Source organism: Lepidochelys kempii, chromosome 1, assembly GCF_965140285.1.
Source record: "Lepidochelys kempii isolate rLepKem1 chromosome 1, rLepKem1.hap1, whole genome shotgun sequence".
Taxonomy (NCBI): Eukaryota; Metazoa; Chordata; order Testudines; family Cheloniidae; genus Lepidochelys; species Lepidochelys kempii.
In genome coordinates this window covers 185,711,820-185,722,709 of record NC_136380.1, presented here as the reverse complement: position 1 = coordinate 185,722,709, position 10,890 = coordinate 185,711,820, and the positions used below count along the sequence as shown (strand labels likewise).

General features: G+C 44.1%; 1 protein-coding gene across 9 annotated transcripts in view; it reads right to left on the bottom strand.

Annotated features, from left to right (window-relative positions):
* HTR1F (5-hydroxytryptamine receptor 1F) overlaps window positions 1–10,890 on the bottom strand; it is a 193,664-nt gene that overhangs the window by 14,516 nt on the left and 168,258 nt on the right. The window contains exon 1 of one of the 9 annotated variants that reach the window (XR_012154094.1): window positions 4,254–4,311. The exons of the other annotated variants lie outside the window; for them this stretch is intronic. The gene's annotated coding sequence lies outside the window, so the exon portion shown is untranslated. Of the gene's footprint in view, window positions 1–4,253; window positions 4,312–10,890 lie in introns of those variants that run through there. 9 annotated transcript variants of the gene reach the window in all.

Below are 10,890 nucleotides of genomic sequence, written 5' to 3'. Positions count from 1 at the left end.
AATGGAGTCTGGGTTTTTTTAGATGACAGGCTGTGCATTCCTCCGGCTAGATTTGCACTGAGAACATACTGCAGGAGCTTTATGGGAGAATAACGACCATATGTCTCCTTACCAAAACAGCACTGTATATGCTTTTCTACTGGTCCCGTCTTGCACAGGCGTATGTGGATAGTTTAATACCTGCTAGTTTCTACAACACTACAACAGCCCTCCTACTACACTCGTGGTGCATATATACACCTTCTTGGGAGTCTTCTCTTCTGTTTAGAGAGGCATCTTCTCAGCTAAGCTAAGGTCTGTCCTTTTCCTGTTGTCCTCCTGGCAATTTACCCATTGTTTGTACTTGGTGATTTATAAGCTCTGCTATGGTTGAACTGCACTTCCATTAGAGCACTATGAATACCAGTCCAGATGTTGCTGTTGCACAACTAGGGTGTGCCAACTAATCTAGCAGCATCTGAGACAATGCGTCCTGGCAGTAAGAACTAGATTTGCCTTCCAGCTGGTGACTTCCAGCTATAGGTTAGAGATCCATCCACCTGCTCATGCCACGTGGGGTTGGATCTTTTGAAAATACCAAGCTCTGCAGGCAAGGTTTCTTGGATTTCCTAGCGTACTAGGCTGGTGAACCTGTTGTTGTGGAAAATGAAAACGAGTCACACCATCTATTTGGTTCAAACAGTCTGAAGCCCTTTTTTGAATAAAAGCATGCAGGGAGAAGGAGACAGATGGTCACATGCAGGTGCCACCCTGGTGTCTCTCTGCCCTGCCCCTATAATACCAGACTTATATAGGTCCAAATTCAAGCCAAATGATACATTTCCTTACCACTCAAGCATTATAAATAAAGCCTTATAAGGAATTAACAGAAGGGCAGTTTCATAACTGACGCACTGTATCATGAACAAGGTCAGCTCCCAGACTGCTGCACTGAGCAGCACAGCATGGGGAGGAGGTGACCAGCCCTCTGTGGAGAAAGAAGTGGTTTGGGACTATTTAGAAAAGCTGGACGGGCACAAGTCTATGGGGCCAGATGCGCTGGATCCAAGAGTGCTAAAGGAGTTGGCGGATGTGATTGCAGAGCCATTGGCCATTATCTTTGAAAACTCATGGCGATCCGGGGAAGTCCCGGATGACTGGAAAAAGGCTAATGTACTGCCCATCTTTAAAAAAGGGAAGAAGAAGGATCCTGGGAACTACAGGCCAGTCAGCCTCACCTCAGTCCCTGGAAAAATCATGGAGCAGGTCCTCAAGGAATCAATTCTGAAGCACTTAGAGGAAAGTGATCAAGAACAGTCAGCATGGATTTACCAAGGGCAAGTCATGCCTGACTAATCTAATTGCCTTCTATGATGGGATAACTGGCTCTGTGGATGAGGGGAAAGCGGTGGACGTGTTGTTCCTTGACTTTAGCAAAGCTTTTGACATGGTCTCCCACAGTATTCTTGCCAGCAAGTTAAAGAAGTATGGGCTGGATGAATGGACTATAAGGTGGACAGAAAGCTGGCTAGATTGTTGGGCTCAATGGGTAGTGATCAATGGCTCCATGTCTAGTTGGCAGCCGATATCAAGTGGAGTGCCCAAAGGGTTGGTCCTCGGGCCAGTTTTGTTCAATATCTTCATAAATGATCTGGAGGATGGTGTGGATTGCACCCTCAGCAAGTTTGCAGATGACACTAAACTGGGAGGAGAGGTAGATACGCTGGAGGGTAGGGATAGGATATAGAGGGTCCTAGACAAATTAGAGGATTGGGCCAAAAGAAATCTGATGAGGTTCAACAAGGACAAGTGCAGAGTCCTGCACTTAGGACGGAAGAATCCCACGCACTGCTACAGACTAGGGACCGAATGGCTCGGCAGCAGTTCTGCAGAAAAGGACCTAGGGGTTACAGTGGACGAGAAGCTGGATATGAGTCAACAGTGTGCCCTTGTTGCCAAGAAGGCCAATGGCATTTTGGGATGTATAGGTAGGGGCATTGCCAGCAGATCGAGGGACGTGATCGTTCCCCTCTATTCGACATTGGTGAGGCCTCATCTGGAGTACTGTGTCCAGTTTTGGGCCCTACACTACAAGAAGGATGTGGATAATTTGGAGAGAGTCCAGCGGAGGGCAACAAAAATGATTAGGGAACTGGAACACATGAGTTATGAGGAGAGGCTGAGGGAACTGGGATTGCTTAGTCTGCGGAAGAGAAGAATGAGGGGGGATTTGATAGCTGCTTTCAACTACCTGAAAGGGGGTTCCGAAGTGGATGGATCTAGACTGTTCTCAGTGGTAGCTGATGACAGAACAAGGAGTAATGGTCTCAAGTTGCAGTGGGGGAGGTTTAGGTTGGATATTAGGAAAAACTTTTTCACTAGGAGGGTGGTGAAACACTGGAATGCGTTACCTAGGGAGTTGGTGGAATCTCCTTCTTTAGATATTTTTAAGGTCAGGCTTGACAAAGCCCTGGCTGGGATGATTTAGTTGGGGATTGTCCTGCTTTGAGCAGGGGGTTGGACTAGATGACCTCCTGAGGTCCCTTCCAACCCTGATATTCTACGATCTATGATTATCAAGATCTTATCAAGATCTGCGGCTTCCTGTGGCAGTGTTTTGACTAGAGACTTTTTCAGGGTTGAGGGTGCATATAATGGACTGCTAGGGACTCTTCTGGAGGCCCTTTTGGTTCTTTTCTAGTTAGAGATTGGCCTCGTTCATTATCTGGGTCAAGTGCCACAGCCTAGCATACGTAAATGCTTTCGCTTAAGCCAAGTCTTAGAGGATACAGGCCTGTGGGCCTCTTGCGTTACAGCTTTTGCATATGTTGCATATAGCGCATAGATTTTGCCACAGAATGGGATGGGGTCAGTTTCAACAGCAAGGTTAATAGCAATTTCCCCCATACTGTTTAAGTCACTGGAATTTATACAGGCCCAGCTGGGCACTGGACAGCACTGAACAGCTAGCACACTGTATAATAGACACTTCCAGGATGTGTTAGCCTTGGGTATTAATATGCTAAATTCAAATCAATCAACTTCTCACTCTGCCACAGGCTTCTTGTGTGAATTTGGGAAAGTCACAATCTCTCAGGGAAACTAAAGCACAATGGTGATGGGTAGGCATGGCTGGGAAACAAGAATTCCATTTTGTAAAAGAGAGGTTTCAAAACTTGTTTTTATTCCACATCAGATCAGAACAAAGCCCTTTAAAAAAATTTTGTGGAAAAACCATGAATCATGCACCAAGATACCTGCCTCAGAATAGTCAATAGTCTAGTGGTTAGGGCACTGAGCTGGGAGAGCCAGGTTCAAAGTCCCTGCTCTTAATCAGGCAGTGCAGGGACTTGGGATGTGGAAGAGCCAGATCCCAGGTGAGTGCCCTAGGCTATTGGTGATTCTGGGTTGGATGTCTCCTCTCACTTGCAGCAGGAATTCCATCCTGGAACTGAGACACCTTCCTGATAATTTCATTGAAATAGAGAGGCTTTCATGAAACATAGTTTTGATGTTAGAGGTTTTTAAGGCCCGGCTTGACAAAGCCCTACTTGGGATGAGTGAGTTGGGGATTGGTCCTGCTTTGAGCATGGGATTGGACTAGATGACCTCCTGAGGTCCCTTCCAACCCTGATATTCTATGATTCTGCATTCTCCAGGAAGGAAAAATTCCTGACCTCCTCTGACACTATTTTCATTCTCCCACCCTTTCCTATCTATATAGTCCTTGCACTGAAAAGTGTACGCTACCTACCACAATGAAGCTAATCTCAGTTGGTGTTTCTAGATGCTTTAATATTACTGAACATAGGGCTAAGTGCAGACTTTGTTGTTACTGCGATGGGATCACACTTGTGTGAGTAGTCAACTTCAACTTCCAGGTCTCTGCATGAAAATTTATCACAGTGCAGAGGCTGCATGCAAGGCCCTATTTATGACATAGGTCCTTACACAATATACAGAGCATTTTATAGGAGCCTCTTCATCTGTGGATGAGTCAAAACAAACCATCTGTGTTCATGCTGTATTGAAGAGGGTTCACATGGTAAAAGTGATTACGGAGACAGTAAAGCAACACACTCTATGTACTTATACAAAACTATTTTCAAAATCCAAGCTTCTTGCAAGCTTGACAAAAGTGGCCTTGAACTCCATGCTTTGAGAGGGGGACTAAGGTTACAGTATCCATGGAGAGATTTTTCACATATAAGGAACTGTGTTCCATTTTTAAAGGGCAAGGGTATAAGACAATAGCAGATATTTGAAAGACTTACAGCATCTGCTACAGGGTATTGCATTATGTTCTTCCTCAGAATCAGCTCAAGAATCCCTGCCAGTTAGCTTCGTATTTTCCCTGCCACAATAAACGTTAATGCAATTAAGAGTATTTTACAAAACCGCTATTAAAACATGAATTTGCTAATTCAATTGATATTCAGTTTCTGGCACTTAGACCAGAGCCTCTCTCAACCCTATGTGTGTGGGGAGGGGGGTGGAGAAGCTGCAATTCACTAAGAACATTCACATTTGAATCCGTTGTTACTGTGGATACTAATACTGCTGCCTGAGGAAGCATCCAGTTCTAGGAAAGGCCGTTATTATTATTTTGCACTGCAATGACTTGTAGTGTACTATGACAGTAGGTACGGTGTTTTACTATGCGAGTACATGCATTTTACCATACTGGCAATATGTAGGATGCATATGGAAAATGCATATACAGTACAATGTAATCAAGAAAAGATGCATATAATGGGGTGTATTAACAGATGTGACATACCAAATCTGTCTATTGGGGAGCCAGAAAAAACAAGAACTGGGCAAGATTTCTCAATTTTGTACAGGAGTTCCCCTTCCCCCCTCTAGCCCCCTCAAAAAACACACCCCACCCATGTTTACATTTGATGCAGAAAACTTAACATGGTGTTAGTGGGACACGGGTTCAGGATGCCTTTGAGAAGGTTGAGCTCCACCCCCAGTGTTATAGATTAAGGTTAACCTCCAAGGTGAAGGTTTATCCAGAGTTATGGAATTATTTTACTTTCCTGCTATAACCACTAACAATCCTGGGAGAAACCTTGTTGACTGCAAGTTTTTCCCCATGATTTCATCTTGGCTTCCTGTCTGCAGGTATATTAAAGTATTGCAGTAAACAGCATGTCCAGCAATACCAAACAAACACATACACCACAGGGATATGTTGCTGGGAGAGCCATACCTCTATGTTTAACTCTGTTATGCCTTGCAAGTATTAATGTATTTTACTCCAGGAAATATTTATCCTCTACTGCATCCTTTATACTAAACAACTTGCTACATATTACAGACTAACACGGCTGCTACTCTGAATCTGCAAAAAGAAAAGGAGGACTTGTGGCACCTTAGAGACTAACACATTTATTTGAGCATAAGCTTTCGTGAGCTACAGCTCACTTCATTGGATGCATGCAGTAGAAAATACAGTGGGGAGATTTATATACACAGAGAACATGAAACAATGGGTGTTACCATACACACTGTAAGGAGAGTGATCAGGTAAGGTGAGCTATTACCAGCAAGTGGGGTGGGGGGAGATGATAAAACCTTTTGTAGTGATAATCAAGGTGGGCTATTTCATAGAATATCAGGGTTGGAAGGGACCCCTGAAGGTCATCTAGTCCAACCCCTGCTCGAAGCAGGACCAATTCCCAGTTAAATCATTCCAGCCAGGGCTTTGTCAAGCCTGACCTTAAAAACCTCTAAGGAAGGAGATTCTACCACCTCCCTAGGTAACGCATTCCAGTGTTTCACCACCCTCTTAGTGAAAAAGTTTTTCCTAATATCCAATCTAAACCTCCCCCACTGCAACTTGAGACCATTACTCCTCGTTCTGTCATCTGCTACCATTGAGAACAGTCTAGAGCCATCCTCTTTGGAACCCCCTTTCAGGTAGTTGAAAGCAGCTATCAAATCCCCCCTCATTCTTCTCTTCTGCAGGCTAAACAATCCCAGCTCCCTCAGCCTCTCCTCATAAGTCATGTGTTCTAGACCCCTAATCATTTTTGTTGCCCTTCGCTGGACTCTCTCCAATTTATCCACATCCTTCTTGTAGTGTGGGGCCCAAAACTGGACACAGTACTCCAGATGAGGCCTCACCAATGTCGAATAGAGGGGAACGATCACGTCCCTCGATCTGCTCGCTATGCCCCTACTTATACATCCCAAAATGCCATTGGCCTTCTTGGCAACAAGGGCACACTGCTGACTCATATCCAGCTTCTCGTCCACTGTCACCCCTAGGTCCTTTTCCGCAGAACTGCTGCCTAGCCATTCGGTCCCTAGTCTGTAGCGGTGCATTGGATTCTTCCATCCTAAGTGCAGGACCCTTACTTCCAGCCCATACTTCCTTAACTTGCTGACAAGAATACTGTGGGAGACTGTGTCAAAAGCTTTGCTAAAGTCAAGAAACAATACATCCACTGCTTTCCCTTCATCCACAGAACCAGTAATCTCATCATAAAAGGCGATTAGATTAGTCAGGCATATCCTTTGTTGCAAGGATAGTCAGGCATATTTCCAGCAGTTGACAAGAACGTGTGAGGAACGGGGGGCGTGGGGGGGGGAATAAACATGGGGAAATAGTTTTACTTTGTGTAAAGACACAGCCACTCCCAGTCTTTATTCAAGCCTAAGTTAATTGTGTCCAGTTTGCAAATTAATTCCAAGTCAGCAGTCTCTCATTGGAGTCTGTTTTTGAAGTTTTTTTTGTTGAAGAATTGCTACTTTTAGGTCTGTAATCGAGTGACCAAAGAGATTGACAGGTTTCAGAGATGGAAGTGTTCTCCGACTGGTTTTGGAACATTATAATTCTTGATGTCTGATTTGTGCCCATTTATTCTTTCACGTAAAAACCGTCCAGTTTGGCCAATGTACATGGCAGAGGGGCATTGCTGGCACATATCACATTGGTAGATGTGCAGGTGAATGAGCCTCTGATAGTGTGGCTGATGTGATTAGGCCCTAGGATGATGTCCCCTGAATAGATATGTGGACACAGTTGGCAATGGGCTTTGTTGCAAGGATAGGTTCCTGAGTTAGTGGTTCTGTTGTGTGGTTGCTGATGAATATTTGCTTCAGGTTGGGGGCCAGTCGGTAAGCAAGGACTGGCCTGTCTCCCAAGATCCCAATGGCCCATCTTGATCATCACTACAAAAGGTTCTCTCCTCCCCCTTTTCCCCCCCGTAATAGCTCACCTTACCTGATCACTCTTGTTACAGTGTGTATGGTAACACCCATTGTTTCATGTTCTCTGTGTATATAAAGTCTCCCCACAGTATTTTCTACATGCATCCGAAGAAGTGAGCTGTAGCTCACGAAAGCTTATGCTCAAATAAATTTGTTAGTCTCTAAGGTGCCATAAATACTCCTTTTTTTAACTTGCTACATACAATTCATAGTGCATAGTCTTTAATGGCTTACAAATGTGTAAGCCCTGTTACTTGGCACAACATCTGCAAGAGAAGTTTACTGTGTCATTTCTTGGCAAATAAAGGGCCTGAGCTTGCAGACTTGACTCATGTGAGTCAGGGTTGTAGGATTGGGCTCCTAATACAGGTTTCAGCTTGTTCTTTTCTATAACGGACATGGTATGCCTCAAGGTGAACCAAACCACATATGCAGTCCTAGCTAAGGCAACTTCTGGTTGAGTGCCTTTATGAATGTCCTTTGATGCAGCAAATGACTGTTTTGAGTCATGGCATATCATTCAGTAGGTTGCTTGCACCTAGGGTGACCAGATGTCCTGATTTTATAGGGACAGTTTTGATTTTTGGGTCTTTCTTATATAGGCACCATTTACCCCAAGCCCCTGTCCTGATTTTTGACACTTGCTGTCTGGTTACCCTACCTGCACCTACAGGAAACCCACAGAGCATCTTACTCCGCGTCTATTTATGTACATCAGACATGCAATTTACTGATGCATTAAGAAGTTTAATCTAAATGTTTTACCCTTATAGGGGGAGTACCTATCATTGCTAGTAACTTTGGATGTACAGCAACAGATAGAATTAATCTCACTATTCCATGTGAGTTTGTATCTTCATGTTTCCCAACAGTGACCATCCCTGCTGTCTCTTCTGTTTATAATCTAGATGACTGATATTATAGAGCACTATACTCTTTGTTTAGACTTTAACAGCCTAGAAGGGAGTTTTCAGCTTCTGATGTAGAGGAATCCCCCGGTGTTGAAAAGCACAGACGCACAGGGCCAGAAACTTGCACCACCAACTTCCCCATGCGGTGCAGAGGGAATGCTGGGGTGAGCTAGGACTGGAAGGCACTGTGCTTCAGTGTCCTGGACTGGTGGAACAGCTGGTAGAAGTTACAGAAACTGGCTGACCATTGGATCAGGGAAGGTTGAAAGCGGCCTCCCAACCAGCTGCACAGACTGAGGTCAGCACAGAAGAGGATCAAGCTCCTTCTCTTTGTATTTCCTGTAAAGCACCAGCTGTACTTCTGGCATAGCAACAGCAACTTAAAAAAACCCAAAGAACTAGACAGGATCTTTGTAGACAACGTATTTTGTTGACAACGTAATATGTTTAGAGTCAACATACCGTACAATAAAATATTTGCAAGTGGAACACATTTCAAATGAGTAGAAACTATCTGCAATATATTTCTAAGACAAAGGGATCTCCTCACATTTATTGATATACACTCACATTTATTGATATCACAAGGTATATGCAATTCCTGGTGGCAGGGCTCAGAGAACTATATTGCATGATATGTCACCCCACCCTATCAGCTTAAATGCAGTTGTTGGTGTGGGTGAGGGGGAGTTGAGTTTTTGTTTAAGGGATGAAGCAGGAATCAGAAAATATTTTACCGCATGGTACTAAATTGCCTGGTTAAATATACTTCAAAGGTTTAAGTCTGTCTTTTTCCCTAAAAGTAATATTCCCTATTTTCTGGCTGCAACCGATATTATTAATGTATTAAGAAGCTGATTCAGGTATTTTTTTTTATTGGACATTTTTAGGGCTGAAAAGGCTGTAGGAGAGAATTTCTCTCTAAAATGAGGCTATTAATCTCTGCAGTTTAAATACCCCCTTTTCTGCTCCATATATTAAAAACTTACTAATATAATGTAGAAAGCTCTTGTCCATAACTTTATTTAGACCAACTTAATTTGGCCTGAGAATGATAAACTCAAACTTCTAATTGGACACCTTGTCCCTATGTCTTAAGGAAGTGTGACCTAGGGACCTCTTGGTTCCAACTGGCTTGTTTTCTTCCTTCTTAACCCTACAGGACCCATCCTAAGGCACAGCCATGTCTCCCCAATACCTTAGGAGTCAATCCTGCATACTACTCTCCCTCCAGGAAAGACTCCATACCCGTATGAAGGTCTATTCTGCCCTCCTGCTGGTCCTATTGCTAGCTTCTTTGGTCCAGGATGTAAATGAACTAAGCCTGGTTTCTGGATATCAGGTAAGTTCAATACCTAATCACCCACTGGTACCTAAACTAAGGCCATGTCTACGCTACCTGAAATCAATGCAGCGGTGTCGATCTAATGGGTCTGGTGAAGACATGCTAAGTCGATGGGAGAGTGTCTCCTGTCGACATAGATAGACTTACAGTGGTGTCTACACTGCGATAAGTTATGCCAGTTACGTAACTAAAGTTGACATAGCTTACAGCAATATTTTAGAGCAGCCCTAAAATGAGTTTTTGTAAATAAAAGATAAAATTATCAGGGCACTTAAAAGCCTAACTCACTTTTGAAAATGGGCTGATGCATTTTGACCATCCCCATGCCCAGACATCTACAAAACAAAAATCTTTGTTATCCAAATGGCAGTTGCCCAGTGAGGACCACACCCAACAGAAGGAATGATGGGAATTTACTGGAAGGCAAAGAATCCTTTTGGACTAAGCCAAGTAGGTAAACTCCTTCCTGACCTTCAGTCTGGTGCTCACTAGTTTCTGGTGTGTACCACTGTAATAGCAAAGGGGGAAGAGCCTGGCAACTCCGGAGCAAGAACACTTCCATCCTGGAGTGATCAATCCCAGAAGCAGTGGAAGCTCGCTTTGAATGTGGGGTCAGAGAGTCAAACAGAGGAGGGGAGGTTAGGTTGTCTGGGGATAGCTGCTCCCAGTTCCTGAGAATGAGGCAGGGCTTGGGCCTCAGGGGGCGGTGTGTGATTGATTGGGGGGGGGGCGCAGAAACATAGAGCAGCCCCCACAATATTTCTATTGAGGAGGCACAAACCTACTCATCACTGTGTTCCCACACCTGCCTAAGACCCAGCTCCCAATGTTACGCTTAGCCAAATAGTGACAGATTGGGAGACTCTGCCATTTCCATGGTCCTCAGGCATCATGCAATTCTACCCCTGGACAAGGAGTGATAGAGAACATATGAGGTATCTGTGCACTGGGGGGTCAGGAAGCTGCCATCCATGGCATCCCGACCAGAGCCAGTCTTCTCTTCAGTGTGAACTACCCTGCTCAAAAGTAAGCTATCCAGTAACATTTGCCTTTTTTTTAAGCAGAGTATTGTAGTCTGAGGAATGTTCAAGGACACCTCTCTTGCTGCCAGTATTTCTAGAGAAACACCTTCTATGTCATCTGATTTAAAAAACAAAGATGATAACCTTTGAAGCAGCCCAAAGTGAAACACTCCACAAATAGCTTTAAAACAAATATTCTTGAGGCAGGTAGTGAAGCTGAACCTGGCTTTAACCAGATGGGGAAACCCCTCTGCTATTAGCTTTTCTCCTGCTGGTATTTGGAGGAATGTTCAAGGGCACATCGGCTGTTGTCTGCATTTCTAGGTAGTAGATTTTGGACCTAAAATTTACTGGCCAGCTAGAAGAACAATACTGCAAAACCAATTTAGCTCTCACAGCTGAGCCTCAC